General features: G+C 42.1%; 13 non-coding genes across 13 annotated transcripts; all 13 read right to left on the bottom strand.

Moving 5' to 3' along the window:
• Nucleotides 1–517: 517 nt before the first annotated feature.
• Nucleotides 518–589, bottom strand: TRNAC-GCA (transfer RNA cysteine (anticodon GCA)). Its single transcript has one exon. It is a non-coding gene; the product is annotated as a tRNA-Cys (tRNA).
• Nucleotides 590–1,601: 1,012 nt separating this feature from the next.
• Nucleotides 1,602–1,673, bottom strand: TRNAC-GCA (transfer RNA cysteine (anticodon GCA)). Its single transcript has one exon. It is a non-coding gene; the product is annotated as a tRNA-Cys (tRNA).
• A 1,309-nt stretch (nt 1,674–2,982) lies between these two features.
• On the bottom strand, nt 2,983–3,054 carry TRNAC-GCA (transfer RNA cysteine (anticodon GCA)). Its single transcript has one exon. It is a non-coding gene; the product is annotated as a tRNA-Cys (tRNA).
• Nucleotides 3,055–4,065: 1,011 nt separating this feature from the next.
• Nucleotides 4,066–4,137, bottom strand: TRNAC-GCA (transfer RNA cysteine (anticodon GCA)). Its single transcript has one exon. It is a non-coding gene; the product is annotated as a tRNA-Cys (tRNA).
• Nucleotides 4,138–5,149: 1,012 nt separating this feature from the next.
• TRNAC-GCA (transfer RNA cysteine (anticodon GCA)) lies at nt 5,150–5,221 on the bottom strand. The gene has a single exon. It is a non-coding gene; the product is annotated as a tRNA-Cys (tRNA).
• Nucleotides 5,222–6,232: 1,011 nt separating this feature from the next.
• On the bottom strand, nt 6,233–6,304 carry TRNAC-GCA (transfer RNA cysteine (anticodon GCA)). Its single transcript has one exon. It is a non-coding gene; the product is annotated as a tRNA-Cys (tRNA).
• A 1,012-nt stretch (nt 6,305–7,316) lies between these two features.
• Nucleotides 7,317–7,388, bottom strand: TRNAC-GCA (transfer RNA cysteine (anticodon GCA)). Its single transcript has one exon. It is a non-coding gene; the product is annotated as a tRNA-Cys (tRNA).
• Nucleotides 7,389–8,400: 1,012 nt separating this feature from the next.
• Nucleotides 8,401–8,472, bottom strand: TRNAC-GCA (transfer RNA cysteine (anticodon GCA)). The gene has a single exon. It is a non-coding gene; the product is annotated as a tRNA-Cys (tRNA).
• Nucleotides 8,473–9,482: 1,010 nt separating this feature from the next.
• On the bottom strand, nt 9,483–9,554 carry TRNAC-GCA (transfer RNA cysteine (anticodon GCA)). Its single transcript has one exon. It is a non-coding gene; the product is annotated as a tRNA-Cys (tRNA).
• A 6,609-nt stretch (nt 9,555–16,163) lies between these two features.
• Nucleotides 16,164–16,235, bottom strand: TRNAC-GCA (transfer RNA cysteine (anticodon GCA)). Its single transcript has one exon. It is a non-coding gene; the product is annotated as a tRNA-Cys (tRNA).
• A 1,010-nt stretch (nt 16,236–17,245) lies between these two features.
• Nucleotides 17,246–17,317, bottom strand: TRNAC-GCA (transfer RNA cysteine (anticodon GCA)). Its single transcript has one exon. It is a non-coding gene; the product is annotated as a tRNA-Cys (tRNA).
• A 1,010-nt stretch (nt 17,318–18,327) lies between these two features.
• Nucleotides 18,328–18,399, bottom strand: TRNAC-GCA (transfer RNA cysteine (anticodon GCA)). Its single transcript has one exon. It is a non-coding gene; the product is annotated as a tRNA-Cys (tRNA).
• A 1,011-nt stretch (nt 18,400–19,410) lies between these two features.
• TRNAC-GCA (transfer RNA cysteine (anticodon GCA)) lies at nt 19,411–19,482 on the bottom strand. Its single transcript has one exon. It is a non-coding gene; the product is annotated as a tRNA-Cys (tRNA).
• Nucleotides 19,483–20,373: the final 891 nt, after the last annotated feature.

The raw sequence follows: 20,373 nt of genomic DNA on the forward strand, positions 1-20,373 counted from the left end.
GCAACTGCAACAATGGTTCGTACATCTTGCACGTAGGCAGAGCATTTAAGGAGAAATTAAATAGTTCCTACGTTGCACAAAAATGAAGTGCTTCAAACAAGCACATACTTTGGATGCACAGGGAAAAGGTGGAATATATGTAAGACTGAGGACACAGGTGAAATGAGAAATAGACTGACTGCATCGCTGCACAGTATTTTAAGCCATTTCTTTAGTGCGATTCAAGAGAGCACCAAACAGTATAACAAATTTGTCAATTTGTTTCATAGTCCATTCCCTTTCTTTAGTGCTGTAAAAGGAAGAGCCAAATTCCAAAATAGATCAATGATCTTTCAGAAATTTCCCAAAGGGAATACCAAGCCGAGTGTTAAAACTCCATTTACTCACAGGTTTTGAGCAGCAAACTATGTAATGTTATTAAAGTGCAATATCCAAGGGAACACTGACTCTGTCAAAGATGATCCAAAAGGAATTGATGAAAAGTCCCAACTACAAACAACAGAATCAAAATAGTCTGAGGGGACACCCGGATTTGAACCAGGGACCTCTTGATCTGCAGTCAAATGCTCTACCACTGAGCTATATCCCCAGCTGTCAGCCAAAATCAGAATGACAATATATCAGTACATCATGAAAGAGTGCGAGGATCATGCTAAGTTGTGCCGGTATTTACAACCTTGAAACTGTGGAACTGTAGAAGTAGTTCTTAATATTATTTATTAAAGGAAAAATGGATCATTAAAAAAAATATATGTATTTGTTTGATTGGTATTTTATTTGAATAGGCAGTAGTACATAGGACCAATGCCTGCACTTAAAATGTTTGTTTTGAAACATTCTCAAAGGGGAAGAGGTTTTTACGGGATACCTTATTGTTTCATGTTTGGTTACCACAATCACTCAGATGGTGATGAAGTATGATTGTTTTGGGCCACATTACGGTGGAAAACCATTTCTACATACCACTACAATTCGGTATTTGGAAGGTACACCCAAACACCCCTTTCACGGACCTTCGATTTAAAACATCAGAAAAAGCCACTTTGTGCTTGCAAATGGCCTGATTCTTCAGGCCAGCCTTCTTGCAACTGCAACAATGGTTCGTACATCTTGCACGTAGGCAGAGCATTTAAGGAGAAATTAAATAGTTCCTATGTTGCACAAAAATGAAGTGCTTCAAACAAGCACATACTTTGGATGCACAGGGAAAAGGTGGAATATATGTAAGACTGAGGACACAGGTGAAATGAGAAATAGACTGACTGCATTGCTGCACAGTATTCTAAGCCATTTCTTTAGTGCGATTCAAGAAAGCACCAAACAGTATAACAAATTTGTCAATTTATTTCATAGTCCATTCCCTTTCTTTAGTGCTGTAAAAGGAAGAGCCAAATTCCAAAATAGATCAATGATCTTTCAGAAAGTTCCCAAATGGAACACCAAGCTGAGTGTTAAAACTGCATTTACTCACAGGTTTTGAGCAGCAAACTCTGTAATGATATTAAAGTGCAATATCCAAGGGAACACTGACTCTGTCAAAGATGATCCAAAAGGAATTGATGAAAAGTCCCAACTACAAACAACAGAATCAAAATAGTCCGAGGGGACACCCGGATTTCAACCAGGGACCTCTTGATCTGCAGTCAAATGCTCTACCACTGAGCTATATCCCCAGCTTTTCAGTAAAATCAGAATGACATAATATCAGTACATCATGAAAGAGTGAGAGGATCATGCTAAGTTGTGCCGGAAAGTACAGGCTTGAAACTGTGGAACAGGAGAAGTAGTCCTTAATATTATTTATTAAAGTAAAACTGGATCATTTAAAAAACAGATTAATTTGTTTCATTGCTATTTTATTTGAATAGGCAGTGGTACATAAGACCAATGCCTCTACATACAATGATTGTTTTGAAACATTCTTAAAGGGGAAGAGGTTTTTACGTGACACATTATCATTTGATGATTGGTTACCACAATCACGGAGATGGTGGTGAAGTATGATTGTTTTTTGGCCAAATTACGGAGGAAAAACATTTCTACATACCACTACAATTCGGTATTTGGAAGGAACACCCAAACACCCCTTTCAAGTACCTTCGATTTAATACATCAAAAAAAGCCACTTTGTGCTTGCAACTGGCCTGATTCTTCAGACCAGCCTTCTTGCAACTGCAACGAGGGTTTGAACATCTTGCACGTAGGCAGAGCTTTCAAGGAGAAATTAAATAGTTCCTACGTTGCACAAAAATGAAGTGCTTCAAACAAGCACATACTTTTAATGCACAGGGAAAAGCTGGTATGCACCTGTTACAACGCATTCGTTACCACGCACTACCATTACAACGCGACTTTTACAACGCATACCATTACAACGCATTGCGCTGGGGGGCGCTATAGGATAGGGAATAAGTATAATTTACTATCCAACACCTTCCCTAGGGTCCACGGGGACTGGAGTTAGAATAGTAAATTATACTTACCACTATCCAGCACCCCAAAGCGCTATGCGTTGTAATGGTATGCGTTGTAATGGTCGCATTGTAATGGTAGGTAGTTGTATCGGTATACGTTGTAACATGGTACATCCAAGCTGGAATATATGTAAGACTGAGGACACAGGTGAAATGAGAAATAGACTGACTGCATCGCTGCACAGTATTCTAAGCCATTTCTTTAGTGCGATTCAAGAGAGCACCAAACAGTATAACACATTTGTCAATTTGTTTCATAGTCCATTCCCTTTCTTTAGTGCTGTAAAAGGAAGAGCCAAATTCCAAAATAGATCAATGATCTTTCAGAAATTTCCCAAAGGGAATACCAAGCCGAGTGTTAAAACTCCATTTACTCACAGGTTTTCAGCATCAAACTAAGTAATGCTATTAAAGTGCAATATCCAAGGGAACACTGACTCTGTCAAACATGATCCAAAAGGAATTGATGAAAAGTCCCAACTACAAACAACAGAATCAAAATAGTCTGAGGGGACACCCGGATTTGAACCAGGGACCTCTTGATCTGCAGTCAAATGCTCTACCACTGAGCTATATCCCCAACTTTTCAGTAAAATCAGAATGACATAATATCAGTACATCATGAAAGAGTGAGAGGATCATGCTAAGTTGTGCCGGAAAGTACAGGCTTGAAACTGTGGAACAGGAGAAGTAGTCGTTAATATTATTTATTAAAGGAAAGCTGTATCATTTAAAAAACGGATTACTTTGTTTCATTGCTATTTTATTTGAAAAGGCAGTGGTACATAAGACCAATGCCTCTACATACAATGATTGTTTTGAAACATTCTTAAAGGGGAAGAGGTTTTTACGTGACACATTATCATTTGATGATTGGTTACCACAATCACCGAGATGGTGGTGAAGTATGATTGTTTTTTGGCCAAATTACGATGGAAAAACATTTCTACATACCACTACAATTCGGTATTTGGAAGGAACACCCAAACACCCCTTTCAAGTACCTTTGATTTAATACATCAAAAAAAGCCACTTTGTGCTTGCAACTGGCCTGATTCTTCAGACCAGCCTTCTTGCAACTGCAACGAGGGTTTGTACATCTTGCACGTAGGCAGAGCTTTCAAGGAGAAATTAAATAGTTCCTAAGTTGCACAAAAATGAAGTGCTTCAAACAAACACATACTTTGTATGGACAGAGAAGAGATGGAATATATGTAAGACTGAGGACACAGGTGTAATGAGAAATAGATTGATTGCATAGCTACCCAGTATTCTAAGCCATTTCTTTAGTGCGATTCAAGAGAGCACCAAACAGTATAAAAAATTTGTCAATTGGTTTCATAGTCCATTCCCTTTGTTTAGAGCTGTGAAAGGTAGAGCCGAATTCCAAAATAGATCAATGATGTTTCAGAAATTTCCCATAGGGAAAACCAAGCCCAGTGTAAAAAATGCAGTTACTCACAAGTTTTAATCAGCAACACTGTAATGGTATTAAAGTGTAACATCCAAGGGAACACTGACTCTGTCAAAGATGATCCAAATGGGATTCATGAAAATTCCCAACTACAAACAGCAGATTCAAAATAGAATGAGGGGACACCCGGATTTGAACCAGGGACCTCTTGATCTGCAGTCAAATGCTCTACCACTGAGTTATATCCCCAGCTGTCAGCCAAGATCAGATTGACAATATATCAGTACATCATGAAAGAGTGAGAGGATCATGCTAAGTTGTGCCGGAAAGTACAACCTTGAAACTGTGGAACTGTAGAAGTAGTTCTTAATATTATGTATTAAAGGAAAAATGGATCATTAAAAAAAATATATGTATTTGTTTGATTGGTATTTTATTTGAACAGGCAGTGGTACATAGGACCAATGCCTGCACTTAAAATGTTTGTTTTGAAACATTCTCAAAGGGGAAGAGGTTTTTATGGGATACCTTATTGTTTCATGTTTGGTTACCACAATCACTCAGATGGTGATAAAGTATGATTGTTTTGGGCCACATTACGGTGGAAAAACATTTCTACATACCACTACAATTCGGTATTTGGAAGGTACACCCAAACACCCCTTTCACGGACCTTCGATTTAAAACATCAGAAAAAGCCACTTTGTGCTTGCAAATGGCCTGATTCTTCAGGCCAGCCTTCTTGCAACTGCAACAATGGTTCGTACTTCTTGCACGTAGGCAGAGCATTTAAGGAGAAATTAAATAGTTCCTACGTTGCACAAAAATGAAGTGCTTCAAACAAGCACATACTTTGGATGCACAGGGAAAAGGTGGAATATATGTAAGACTGAGGACACAGGTGAAATGAGAAATAGACTGACTGCATCGCTGCACAGTATTCTAAGCCATTTCTTTAGTGCGATTCAAGAGAGCACCAAACAGTATAACACATTTGTCAATTTGTTTCATAGTCCATTCCCTTTCTTTAGTGCTGTAAAAGGAAGAGCCAAATTCCAAAATAGATCAATGATCTTTCAGAAATTTCCCAAAGGGAATACCAAGCCGAGTGTTAAAACTCCATTTACTCACAGGTTTTGAGCATCAAACTAAGTAATGCTATTAAAGTGCAATATCCAAGGGAACACTGACTCTGTCAAAGATGATCCAAAAGGAATTGATGAAAAGTCCCAACTACAAACAACAGAATCAAAATAGTCTGAGGGGACACCCGGATTTGAACCAGGGACCTCTTGATCTGCAGTCAAATGCTCTACCACTGAGCTATATCCCCAACTTTTCAGTAAAATCAGAATGACATAATATCAGTACATCATGAAAGAGTGAGAGGATCATGCTAAGTTGTGCCGGAAAGTACAGGCTTGAAACTGTGGAACAGGAGAAGTAGTAGTTAATATTATTTATTAAAGGAAAGCTGTATCATTTAAAAAACGGATTACTTTGTTTCATTGCTATTTTATTTGAATAGGCAGTGGTACATAAGACCAATGCCTCTACATACAATGATTGTTTTGAAACATTCTTAAAGGGGAAGAGGTTTTTACGTGACACATTATCATTTGATGATTGGTTACCACAATCACCGAGATGGTGGTGAAGTATGATTGTTTTTTGGCCAAATTACGATGGAAAAACATTTCTACATACCACTACAATTCGGTATTTGGAAGGAACACCCAAACACCCCTTTCAAGTACCTTTGATTTAATACATCAAAAAAAGCCACTTTGTGCTTGCAACTGGCCTGATTCTTCAGACCAGCCTTCTTGCAACTGCAACGAGGGTTTGTACATCTTGCACGTAGGCAGAGCTTTCAAGGAGAAATTAAATAGTTCCTAAGTTGCACAAAAATGAAGTGCTTCAAACAAACACATACTTTGTATGGACAGAGAAGAGATGGAATATATGTAAGACTGAGGACACAGGTGTAATGAGAAATAGATTGATTGCATAGCTGCCCAGTATTCTAAGCCATTTCTTTAGTGCGATTCAAGAGAGCACCAAACAGTATAACAAATTTGTCAATTGGTTTCATAGTCCATTCCCTTTGTTTAGAGCTGTGAAAGGTAGAGCCGAATTCCAAAATAGATCAATGATGTTTCAGAAATTTCCCATAGGGAATACCAAGCCCAGTGTAAAAAATGCAGTTACTCACAAGTTTTAATCAGCAACACTGTAATGGTATTAAAGTGTAACATCCAAGGGAACACTGACTCTGTCAAAGATGATCCAAATGGGATTCATGAAAATTCCCAACTACAAACAGCAGATTCAAAATAGTATGAGGGGACACCCGGATTTGAACCAGGGACCTCTTGATCTGCAGTCAAATGCTCTACCACTGAGTTATATCCCCAGCTGTCAGCCAAGATCAGAATGACAATATATCAGTACATCATGAAAGAGTGAGAGGATCATGCTAAGTTGTGCCGGAAAGTACAACCTTGAAACTGTGGAACTGTAGAAGTAGTTCTTAATATTATGTATTAAAGGAAAAATGGATCATTAAAAAAAATATATGTATTTGTTTGATTGGTATTTTATTTGAATAGGCAGTGGTACATAGGACCAATGCCTGCACTTAAAATGTTTGTTTTGAAACATTCTCAAAGGGGAAGAGGTTTTTACGGGATACCTTATTGTTTCATGTTTGGTTACCACAATCACTCAGATGGTGATGAAGTATGATTGTTTTGGGCCACATTACGGTGGAAAAACATTTCTACATACCACTACAATTCGGTATTTGGAAGGTACACCCAAACACCCCTTTCATGGACCTTCGATTTAAAACGTCAGAAAAAGCCACTTTGTGCTTGCAAATGGCCTGATTCTTCAGGCCAGCCTTCTTGCAACTGCAACAATGGTTCGTACATCTTGCACGTAGGCAGAGCATTTAAGGAGAAATTAAATAGTTCCTACGTTGCACAAAAATGAAGTGCTTCAAACAAGCACATACTTTGGATGCACAGGGAAAAGGTGGAATATATGTAAGACTGAGGACACAGGTGAAATGAGAAATAGACTGACTGCATCGCTGCACAGTATTCGAAGCCATTTCTTTAGTGCGATTCAAGAAAGCACCAAACAGTATAACAAATTTGTCAGTTTATTTCATAGTCCATTCCCTTTCTCTTGTGCTGTAAAAGGAAGAGCCAAATTCCAAAATTGATCAATGATCTTTCAGAAAGTTCCCAAAGGGAACACCAAGCCGAGTGTTAAAACTGCATTTACTCACAGGTTTTGAGCAGCAAACTCTGTAATGATATTAAAGTGCAATATCCAAGGGAACACTGACTCTGTCAAAGATGATCCAAAAGGAATTGATGAAAAGTCCCAACTACAAACAACAGAATCAAAATAGTCTGAGGGGACACCCGGATTTGAACCAGGGACCTCTTGATCTGCAGTCAAATGCTCTACCACTGTGCTATATCCCCATCTTGTCATTAAAATCAGAATGACATAATATCAGTACATCATGAAAGAGTGAGAGGATCATGCTAAGTTGTGCCGGAAAGTACAGGCTTGAAACTGTGGAACAGGAGAAGTAGTCCTTAATATTATTTATTAAAGTAAAACTGGCTCATTTAAAAAACAGATTAATTTGTTTCATTGCTATTTTATTTGAATATGCAGTGGTACATAAGACCAATTCCTCTACATACAATGATTGTTTTGAAACATTCTTAAAGCGGAAGAGGTTTTTACATGACACATTATCATTTGATGATTGGTTACCACAATCACCGAGATGGTGGTGAAGTATGAATGTTTTTTGGCCAAATTACGGAGGAAAAACATTTCTACATACCACTACAATTCGGTATTTGGAAGGAACACCCAAACACCCCTTTCAAGTACCTTCGATTTAATACATCAAAAAAAGCCACTTTGTGCTTGCAACTGGCCTGATTCTTCAGACCAGCCTTCTTGCAACTGCAACAAGGGTTTGTACATCTTGCACGTAGGCAGAGCTTTCAAGGAGAAATTAAATAGTTCCTACGTTGCACAAAAATGAAGTGCTTCAAACAAGCACATACTTTTAATGCACAGGGAAAAGGTGGAATATATGTAAGACTGAGGACACAGGTGAAATGAGAAATAGACTGACTGCATCGCTGCACAGTATTCTAAGCCATTTCTTTAGTGCGATTCAAGAAAGCATCAAACAGTATAACAAATTTGTCAATTTGTTTCATAGTCCATTCCCTTTCTTTAGTGCTGTAAAAGGAAGAGCCAAATTCCAAAATAGATCAATGATCTTTCAGAAATTTCCCAAAGGGAATACCAAGCCGAGTGTTAAAACTCCATTTACTCACAGGTTTTGAGCAGCAAACTCTGTAATGCTATTAAAGTGCAATATCCAAGGGAACACTGACTCTGTCAAAGATGATCCAAAAGGAATTGATGAAAAGTCCCAACTACAAACAACAGAATCAAAATAGTCTGAGGGGACACCCGGATTTGAACCAGGGACCTCTTGATCTGCAGTCAAATGCTCTACCACTGAGCTATATCCCCAGCTTTTCAGTAAAATCAGAATGACATAATATCAGTACATCATGAAAGAGTGAGAGGATCATGCTAAGTTGTGCCGGAAAGTACAGGCTTCAAACTGTGGAACAGGAGAAGTAGTCCTTAATAATATTTATTAAAGTAAAACTGGATCATTTAAAAAACAGATTAATTTTTTCATTGCTATTTTATTCAAATAGGCCGTGGTACATAAGACAAATGCCTCTACATACAATGATTGTTTTGAAACATTCTTAAAGGGGAAGAGGTTTTTATGTGACACATTATCATTTGATGATTGGTTACCACAATCACCGAGATGGTGGTGAAGTATGATTGTTTTTTGGCCAAATTACGATGGAAAAACATTTCTACATACCACTACAATTCGGTATTTGGAAGGAACACCCAAACAGCCCTTTCAAGTACCTTCAATTTAATACATCAAAAAAAGCCACTTTGTGCTTGCAACTGGCCTGATTCTTCAGACAAGCCTTCTTGCAACTGCAACGAGGGTTTGTACATCTTGCACGTAGGCAGAGCTTTCAAGGAGAAATTAAATAGTTCCTAATTTGCACAAAAATGAAGTGCTTCAAACAAACACATACTTTGTATGGACAGAGAAGAGATGGAATATATGTAAGACTGAGGACACAGGTGTAATGAGAAATAGATTGATTGCATAGCTGCCCAGTATTCTAAGCCATTTCTTTAGTGCGATTCAAGAGAGCACCAAACAGTATCACAAATTTGTCAATTGGTTTCATAGTCCATTCCCTTTGTTTAGAGCTGTGAAAGGTAGAGCCGAATTCCAAAATAGATCAATGATGTTTCAGAAATTTCCCATAGGGAATACCAAGCCCAGTGTAAAAAATGCAGTTACTCACAAGTTTTAATCAGCAAAACTGTAATGTTATTAAAGTCTAACATCCAAGGGAACACTGACTCTGTCAAAGATGATCCAAATGGGATTCATGAAAATTCCCAACTACAAACAGCAGATTCAAAATAGTATGAGGGGACACCCGGATTTGAACCAGGGACCTCTTGATCTGCATTCAAATGCTCTACCACTGAGCTATATCCCCAGCTGTCAGCCAAGATCAGAATGACAATATATCAGTACATCATGAAAGAGTGAGAGGATCATGCTAAGTTGTGCCGGAAAGTACAACCTTGAAACTGTGGAACTGTAGAAGTAGTTCTTAATATTATTTAATAAAGGAAAAATGGATCATTAAAAAAAATATGTATTTGTTTGATTGGTATTTTATTTGAATAGGCAGTGGTACATAGGACCAATGCCTGCACTTAAAATGTTTGTTTTGAAACATTCTCAAAGGGGAAGAGGTTTTTACGGGATACCTTATTGTTTCATGTTTGGTTACCACAATCACTCAGATGGTGATGAAGTATGATTGTTTTGGGCCACATTACGGTGGAAAAACATTTCTACATACCACTAGAATTCGGTATTTGGAAGGTACACCCAAACACCCCTTTCACGGACCTTCGATTTAAAACATCAGAAAAAGCCACTTTGTGCTTGCAAATGGCCTGATTCTTCAGACCAGCCTTCTTGCAACTGCAACAAGGGTTTGTACATCTTGTACGTAGGCAGAGCTTTCAAGGAGAAATTAAATAGTTCCTACGTTGCACAAAAATGAAGTGCTTCAAACAAGCACATACTTTGTATGGACAGAGAAGAGATGGAATATATGTAAGACTGAGGACACAGGTGTAATGAGAAATAGATTGATTGCATAGCTGCCCAGTATTCTAAGCCATTTCTTTAGTGCGATTCAAGAGAGCACCAAACAGTATAACAAATTTGTCAATTTGTTTCATAGTCCATTCCCTTATGGCCGAGATACCCGCCACCCCCTCTCAACACAATCCCCAAGAATTGGGAAACCGGAAACAGTTCTTGAACTTTTGGAAGGCGGGAAGGGAGTCACCCTTCCCGGCCGTATTTATTAAAATATGAAACAAAAGAAAACCTTAAAATAACAGTTTCATATAATGTACAATTTCATTTCCACATTACGATGTTGGCTAACCTTAACAGATCTCTAATACAAAGGTTCTCCTAGCCGAACTAACATCCTACAAAACATTTGACTTGAAATTGTACATCCTAACGTTAAGGGCCAACGGCAAGGTCGTAACCGGTGTCAGATCCCTAAACCAGAAATACCCCCCTCACTTGTGAGAGGGGCGACCGCACAGAGGCGTACCTCAAGTGCATTTACCAATTTCCCTTTGTACTTGACGGGGGCCCAAATAAACTCGACGCCATTTAACGGTCGTTCGAGGACTCGTGTGAGGTGTCTAAAAGGTAGCGTAAACCCCCTCCCGCACCCCACACAACTTACCCATCTGCCGTCGCAGATGTCCTGGCCCCGGGAAATTCCCCAGGAGGGGCCGTAGCCCCTCCTATCTAGGAAGGGGCCTTGACCACCTTTCCTTTCCTTCCGGCGGCCTCTCCTTAGACAGGACCGCCTCCCCGTTGAGGGGCCAATTGGCCACCTCCCCCGCGCGCTCCCATCCGTAATGGGTGACGCCCCCTCATAGGGATCTTCCAATTACTGCTCACCGATCATGACCTTACCGCCACAGGCCGGATAGTTGACCGGCTATCCGGACCCCCCACAAAACACTCCTACCTAAAGGTCATGCTGTAAACTCCTTAACCATGCTATGAAGTCTCTTATGAGTAATTCGTTCCCCACCCGGGACAAATGAACACCGTCCCCCAAATACATACTGTCCCCTTTAATACAACCATGCGAAACAGAATGCAGTGTACTTGAACGAAACAATCTACTCATTTTATTATTAATTTTCCTTACTGAATGATTCAGCGCAGAAACAGAAATAGCCCCCCGCCACACTTTCCGTGGGATCATATGGGACCATGCAATTGTGCACCCTGGAACTCTTCTCGCCAACCAACTTACCGTGGAAAGCATCGCCTCAAGAAGAAGTGGTCTACCAGTGGTCACCAAATCATTGCCCCCAAGATGTACTATGACTACAGACGGCGGTGACCTTGTCCGCCCTAACAAACCCTCGAAATATGATTGAAACTGGTCAATACAGAGCCCGCCCTTTACGTAGAAGGACACACTGTACCCGTATTCCCCAACCACGTGAATCATGTCACCTGCTTTGAATACGTCCGCGGCACGCCTCACGTATGAGTGGCCCACAACCCACACCTCCTTTTTCACAGCCGGTAATGTCTGACCGCTGGCCCCCCGGTGTCGGCTCGACTGGACAGTCCGCCCCGCCTCGTAGGCTTGCGCAACTGAAAACCAAACAAAAAACAAGAAGCGTGAGTACATCGTTACAGCTTCACAACATGTGCAACCGTACATACCTCTTATAACAGTTCGAGGACCAACGCCCCACACGTTTTATTTGATCAACATTCAGACCCCTGGCTGTAGCTTCCGTAGCAGCCCCTATCCGAAAGGAATGGGTCCCAAAGTCGCCGGGGTTCAAGCCCGCGGCAGAAATCGACATCGCAAGCACCCGCTGAAACTGAAACCTCGTCAGTGGGGTGGCGTCAGCGTGTCTTAACAAGGTCCCCCCCCATGCTGCCGCCCTCTGCGCTAAATATGCTTCTACGCACCCAACAGGGCACATGGCAGACCCGGGGATCCTCTGGATGATTACACAGTCCCCGATTGCATCCTGATCGGATTTGGACTTTACAAACGAGACCGTCATCGTCTCCTCTCTGACCTGAATGTGTTCCCGGCACAGTCCCCCCATCGTATCCTGCTTGTTCTTTGCCACTAATTCGCTTACCCGCATAGCCCCATGGAATGCTAATGCAAATGCGGCTCGGAACAACACTGCTTCATACTGGGATGAACATGTTACCGGTAGCACGGATAATAACAGGGCCAACCTATCCAAACCTATCGGGTGCCTATCGTCTACTCTGCGACCCTCAAGGCGTTGCCACCCCCGTAGCGCTTTCTGCACAACGAAAGACGCTGTCGGGTCCTGGATCCCATGAGCCCTTGCCATGAAGGAAATGGCAGCCCGATGCCTCTGGGCCGTAGCTACTGACTTGCCTGCGTGACGTAAAGAGAGCAGGAATCTTACTACAGACTCTTCCAGACCCCAAAGCTCCCTCCCGGCGGTACCCAAAAAGGCCCAATAGGAACGGAACGCCCCTTCATATGCCTTCCTCGTCCTGGGTGCTAAACTCTCTCCCACGAGGTCTTGTAGTTCGGGGCACCGAGAGACCAGAGAGCTTCGGGAAAGGGTGCCGCCACCGGGTCCGCTGTGGGCAGAAAACCCCAGAAGGCCTGCATACGGAAACGAGAGAGCGCATCAGCCGCTTGGTTCATCACCCCCGGCACGTGCCGCGCCCTAAACAGTACATTTAGTTGCATGCACAACAACACAATTTCCTTGAGTAGTCTCAGAATCAATTTGCAACGTGATGCCTGACTATTGATACACTCAACCACGGTCATGTTATCAGACCAGAAAACCACAGAGTGACCCCTAAACCCTTCTGGCCACGTTTTCAAGGCCACCAGAATAGGGAACAGTGCGAGAAAAGCAATGTTACCCGTCAACCCGCACTCATGCCACCATGATGGCCATTTTTGAGCCGACCATTGTGTACCCAATATGGCGCCAAAACCCACACTCCCCGCCGAGTCTGTCCATAGTCCCAACTCCTCGGAAGACACTGCTGGTTTATTCCAGACAATTCGACCATTGAAATCCGCCAGGAATGCAATCCAAATGCGCATGTCCTGGCGAACCTCTGCCGAGAGTCTCGTACGATGATGTCCTTCCTTCAAGCCGACCATGGACTGTGCAATCGAGCGGGAAAGGGGGCGTGCCATCGGCATTACTCTTAGGGCAAAATTCAACTGACCTACCACCTGTTGCAATTGATGTAAGTTCACTTTCGTTGCACGAATACATGTCTCAAGGGATAACCTGAATTTTAACACCTTTTCTTTAGGTAAATGAAAACAACCTTCCACTGAGTCGAGCTCGATCCCCAGAAACTCGATTAAGGTCGAGGGACCCACCGTCTTACCTGGCGCCAATGGCACACCAAATTGATTCATTAGGACACAAAATTCATGTAAGGCCTGTCCACACTCAGAATCCCCGGCTGCCCCCAGAAACAGAAAGTCATCGAGATAGTGCATAACATGTTGAAAACCTGTCTTCCTCGTGAATACCCACTGCAGAAAACAACTGAATTTCTCGAAATAGGCACATGAAATCGAGCATCCCATTGGCATACATTTATCCATGTAATAGCGACCCTGAAACTGAAAACCAAGGAGACGCTGATCGTCTGGGTGTACCGGGAGCAACCGGAACGCTGACTCGATGTCCGATTTGGCCATCAGCGTCCCGGGCCCCAGGCGATTCAACATGGCAACGGCCTCATCGAAAGATGCGTACCGCACCGAACATACTTCCGGATCTATCGCGTCATTCACGGAAAGACCATGTGGGGCTGACAAATTGTGTATCAGCCGAAACTCACCCGGGTCCTTCTTGGGAACCACCCCTAGAGGAGAACACACAAAATTAGCAACTGGTGGCAAATCGAATGGACCGGCGACACGACCTCGAGTCACCTCCTTCCTAATCTTTAACTGCACCACCGCCGTGTGCTGTAAGACCGACATTTGATTCTTACAGTCCGGTACCCCCTGAAAATCCCCCACTGGGATGCGGAAACCATATGAAAACCCGTTCCGCAACACCCCAGCGGAAGCATAATCTGGGTATTCGCTGAGCCAAGGAATCATTGCCATGGTATCAATCGGGGTCGGTAAAGGCGCCCCTCGGACTATATTAGACCTGTTTGGCGCCTCCCTTACCACCGTTATCACCCGTTTTGGCTCTGCACATGGACTCAGGATGGGATGGCTGCCCGCATCCCCCACATTCATGTCTGAATTTGCATGACCCCTGGGGTCTGGTACATTTGCCCCTGTTAAAATTCCAACAGATCCCCCTTTTACCTGTGTTGCCACTCGGCTTCGTGTGGGACTCGTTACCTGTACCCGTCCGAAAGGGCGTCCCAGAGTTTTGGCGGGAGGATTCCCCCCCGTTACTCCCTACTAATGGCACCTTCAACATCCCTGTACTCTCCATTTTTTGCCAAGACACAGAGTCGTAACAGTCCCAGGATAACAACGGGTTGTGTTCCTTAGCTTTTCTAAACAGATTATCATAGCAGAACCACTGATTGCCCCCATATGCCACAGAATACTCCATAATACGTGACTGATAAATGGGTAACTCGGTCAACAACTCAGGTCTGCGCTCCCCCATGATGGAAGTAAAAATTCCCCACGCTCTGCCCCAAGTACCAATGGTCTCATCAACCTTAAAGGCGGCCATTTTAGCGCGCCAAACACTCGGATGCATAAGCTCCTTTTGACTCTTTACATGCTCGATCTCGTAATGGTCGGTAAGCAACGAAAACATGTTTACATATTTGTCCGCCCAAATCAATTCCTTGACTTCTAGTGGGATGTGCTGGGCAATCTTCTCCTTTCGAGAAGGTGCAGAGTCCCCCCCCGCAATCCGCAATGGCCGCTTACCTGAAGTAGACCCCACGCTTGTCGCCGAACTTGGGCCTGCTGTACTTCCAACCGCTGGGACCTGCGGGGGAACAGGAGATGGAGTCTTCGCAGCCTCCCTAGATTCCCGTAGTTGCCTCATCACTGCCCGGGCGTCGTCAGCCGTGGCGCCCTCGCTATCGTTTCCCAACCACGCTGCCAATTGCGCCGCTAACTCGGGGGGCATATCCTCCCTGTTCGCAGGGGTGACCACCACAGGGATTGGGTTCCCCTCCTTTGGCGCCGGGGTTGGCTCCTCCGCTTCGGGAACCGGGGTCTCCCCCCCAAGTGCTCCCCTTCTGGGCCTCTTGCTCTTTCCACCGGGAATTGTTCCCTGTAAAGGCCGTTTCGGTCCTCCCTCCCCGTCCTTAGCCTCAACCTTTCTCTTCAGATCGGCTATCTCCTTCATGAGCATGCGGAGCATCTCTTCGGTACCGACCCGCTTTCCGACCTTCTTGGGCATTCTTAGACGGGATATCTGTAAGACAAAAAGAGGGATTACAACGCTCAAAATTGCTCTTCGTTCCGTCTGGAGCTCACGTGCAGCGGGGAGGTGCAGCTTCAGAGCACAGGAACAAGAGGATGCTTTGTTGGCTTCCGTTCCTTTTATCCGTCTTCAGGGTGGGCGTGAACCCGCCCCCGCCTGCCTCCAAGGGCGTGGCCGGCCGTGTTGGTGTCTAGGCCAGCCAACTCTAGGGACGGAAAAAGGCGCGCCCCGGCTACGCCGCTTCGGGCATACCAGCCGAGACTCGCCTCCCGCCCAAGATGGCTTCCCGGGGGGATCGTGGTACTCGACCATACGTTCGGGGGGACCGATTGGTCGCCCCTTTCCATTCTTTAGTGCTGTAAAAGGAAGAGCCAAATTCCAAAATAGATCAATGATCTTTCAGAAATTTCCCAAGGGGAATACCAAGCCGAGTGTTAAAACTCCATTTACTCACATGTTTTGAGCAGCAAACTCTGTAATGCTATTAAAGTGCAATATCCAAGGGAACACTGACTCTGTCAAAGATGATCTAAAAGGAATTGATGAAAAGTCCCAACTACAAACAACAGAATCAAAATAGTCTGAGGGGACACCCGGATTTGAACCAGGGACCACTTGATCTGCAGTCAAATGCTCTACCACTGAGCTATATCCCCAGCTTTTCAGTAAAATCAGAATGACATACTATCAGTACATCATGAAAGAGTGAGAGGATCATGCTAAGTTGTGCCGGAAAGTACAGGCTTGAAACTGTGGAACAGGAGAAGTAGTCCCTAATATTATTTATTAAAGTAAAACCGGATCATTTAAAAAACAGATTAATTTTTTCATTGCTATTTTATTTGAATAGGCCGTGGTACATAAGACCAATGCCTCTAAATACAATGATTGTTTTGAAACATTCTTGAAGGGGAAGAGGTTTTTACGTGACACATTATCATTTGATGATTGGTTACCACAATCACCGAGATGGTGGTGAAGTATGATTGTTTTTTGGCCAAATTACGATGGAAAAACATTTCTACATACCACTACAATTCGGTATTTGGAAGGAACACCCAAACACCCCTTTCAAGTACCTTCAATTTAATACATCAAAAAAAGCCACTTTGTGCTTGCAACTGGCCTGATTCTTCAGACCAGCCTTCTTGCAACTGCAACGAGGGTTTGTACATCTTGCACGTAGGCAGAGCTTTCAAGGAGAAATTAAATAGTTCCTAAGTTGCACAAAAATGAAGTGCTTCAAACAAACACATACTTTGTATGGACAGAGAAGAGATGGAATATATGTAAGACTGAGGACACAGGTGTAATGAGAAATAGATTGATTGCATAGCTGCCCAGTATTCTAAGCCATTTCTTTAGTGCGATTCAAGAGAGCACCAAACAGTATAACAAATTTGTCAATTGGTTTCATAGTCCATTCCCTTTGTTTGGAGCTGTGAAAGGTAGAGCCGAATTCCAAAATAGATCAATGATGTTTCAGAAATTTCCCATAGGGAATACCAAGCCCAGTGTAAAAAATGCAGTTACTCACAAGTTTTAATCAGCAACACTGTAATGTTATTAAAGTGTAACATCCAAGGGAACACTGACTCTGTCAAAGATGATCCAAATGTAATTCATGAAAATTCCCAACTACAAACAGCAGATTCAAAATAGTATGAGGGGATACCCGGATTTGAACCAGGGACCTCTTGATCTGCAGTCAAATGCTCTACCACTGAGCTATATCCCCAGCTGTCAGCCAAGATCAGAATGACAATATATCAGTACATCATGAAAGAGTGAGAGGATCATGCTAAGTTGTGCCGGAAAGTACAACCTTGAAACTGTGGAACTGTAGAAGTAGTTCTTAATATTATTTAATAAAGGAAAAATGGATCATTAAAAAAAATATGTATTTGTTTGATTGGTATTTTATTTGAATAGGCAGTGGTACATAGGACCAATGCCTGCACTTAAAATGTTTGTTTTGAAACATTCTCAAAGGGGAAGAGGTTTTTACGGGATACCTTATTGTTTCATGTTTGGTTACCACAATCACTCAGATGGTGATGAAGTATGATTGTTTTGGACCACATTACGGTGGAAAAACATTTCTACATACCACTACAATTCGGTATTTGGAAGGTACACCCAAACACCCCTTTCACGGACCTTCGATTTAAAACATCAGAAAAAGCCACTTTGTGCTTGCAAATGGCCTGATTCTTCAGGCCAGCCTTCTTGCAACTGCAACAATGGTTCGTACATCTTGCACGTAGGCAGAGCATTTAAGGAGAAATTAAATAGTTCCTACGTTGCACAAAAATGAAGTGCTTCAAACAAGCACATACTTTTAATGCACAGGGAAAAGGTGGAATATATGTAAGACTGAGGACACAGGTGAAATGAGAAATAGACTGACTGCATCGCTGCACAGTATTCTAAGCCATTTCTTTAGTGCGATTCAAGAAAGCACCAAACAGTATAAAAAATTTGTCAATTTGTTTCATAGTCCATTCCCTTTCTTTAGGTCTGTAAAAGGAAGAGCCAAATTCCCAAAAAGATCAATGATCTTTCAGAAAGTTCCCAAAGGGAACACCAAGCCGAGTGTTAAAACTGCATTTACTCACAGGTTTTGAGCAGCAAACTCTGTAATGCTATTAAAGTGCAATATCCAAGGGAACACTGACTCTGTCAAAGATGATCCAAAAGGAATTGATGAAAAGTCCCAACTACAAACAACAGAATCAAAATAGTCTGAGGGGACACCTGGATTTGAACCAGGTACCTCTTGATCTGCAGTCAAATGCTCTACCACTGAGCTATATCCCCCGCTTTTCAGAAAAATTAGAATGACATAATATCAGTACATCATGAAAGAGTGAGAGGATCATGCTAAGTTGTGCCGGAAAGTACAGGCTTGAAACTGTGGAACAGGAGAAGTAGTCCTTAATATTATTTATTAAAGTAAAACTGGATCATTTAAAAAACAGATTAATTTGTTTCATTGCTATTTTATTTGAATAGGCAGTGGTACATAAGACCAATGCCTCTACATACAATGATTGCTTTGAAACATTCTTAAAGTGGAAGAGGTTTTTACGTGACACATTATCATTTGATGATTGGTTACCACAATCACCGAGATGGTGGTGAAGTATGATTGTTTTTTGGCCAAAATACGATGGAAAAACATTTCTACATACCACTACAATTCGGTATTTGGAAGGAACACCCAAACACCCCTTTCAAGTACCTTCAATTTAATACATCAAAAAAAGGCACTTTGTGCTTGCAACTGGCCTGATTCTTCAGACCAGCCTTCTTGCAACTGCAACGAGGGTTTGCACATCTTGCACGTAGGCAGAGCTTTCAAGGAGAAATTAAATAGTTCCTAAGTTGCACAAAAATGAAGTGCTTCAAACAAACACATACTTTGTATGGACAGAGAAGAGATGGAATATATGTATGACTGAGGACACAGGTGTAATGAGAAATAGATTGATTGCATAGCTGCCCAGTATTCTAAGCCATTTCTTTAGTGCGATTCAAGAGAGCACCAAACAGTATAACAAATTTGTCAATTGGTTTCATAGTCCATTCCCTTTGTTTAGAGCTGTGAAAGGTAGAGCCGAATTCCAAAATAGATCAATGATGTTTCAGAAATTTCCCATAGGGAATACCAAGCCCAGTGTAAAAAATGCAGTTACTCACAAGTTTTAATCAGCAACACTGTAATGGTATTAAAGTGTAACATCCAAGGGAACACTGACTCTGCCAAAGATGATCCAAATGGGATTCATGAAAATTCCCAACTACAAACAGCAGATTCAAAATAGTATGAGGGGACACCCGGATTTGAACCAGGGACCTCTTGATCTGCAGTCAAATGCTCTACCACTGAGCTATATCCCAAGCTGTCAGCCAAGATCAGAATGACAATATATCAGTACATCATGAAAGAGTGAGAGGATCATGCTAAGTTGTGCCGGAAAGTACAACCTTGAAACTGTGGAACTGTAGAAGTAGTTCTTAATATTATTTATTAAAGGAAAAATGGATCATTAAAAAAAATATATGTATTTGTTTGATTGGTATTTTATTTGAATAGGCAGTGGTACATAGGACCAATGCCTGCACTTAAAATGTTTGTTTTGAAACTTTCTCAAAGGGGAATAGGTTTTTACGGGATACCTTATTGTTTCATGTTTGGTTACCACAATCACTCAGATGGTGATGAAGTATGATTGTTTTGGGCCACATTACGGTGGAAAAACATTTCTACATACCACTAGAATTCGGTATTTGGAAGGTACACCCAAACACCCCTTTCACGGACCTTCGATTTAAAACATCAGAAAAAGCCACTTTGTGCTTGCAAATGGCCTGATTCTTCAGGCCAGCCTTCTTGCAACTGCAACAATGGTTCGTACATCTTGCACGTAGGCATAGCATTTAAGGAGAAATTAAATAGTTCCTACGTTGCACAAAAATGAAGTGCTTCAAACAAGCACATACTTTTAATGCACAGGGAAAAGGTGGAATATATGTAAGACTGAGGACACAGGTGAAATGAGAAATAGACTGACTGCATCGCTGCACATTATTCTAAGCCATTTCTTTAGTGCGATTCAAGAAAGCACCAAACAGTATAACAAATTTGTCAATTTGTTTCATAGTCCATTCCCTTTCTTTAGGTCTGTAAAAGGAAGAGCCAAATTCCCAAAAAGATCAATGATCTTTCAGAAAGTTCCCAAAGGGAACACCAAGCCGAGTGTTAAAACTGCATTTACTCACAGGTTTTGA

Source organism: Lissotriton vulgaris, chromosome 1_1 (genome assembly GCF_964263255.1).
Source record: "Lissotriton vulgaris chromosome 1_1, aLisVul1.2, whole genome shotgun sequence".
Classification (NCBI taxonomy): domain Eukaryota; kingdom Metazoa; phylum Chordata; class Amphibia; order Caudata; family Salamandridae; genus Lissotriton; species Lissotriton vulgaris.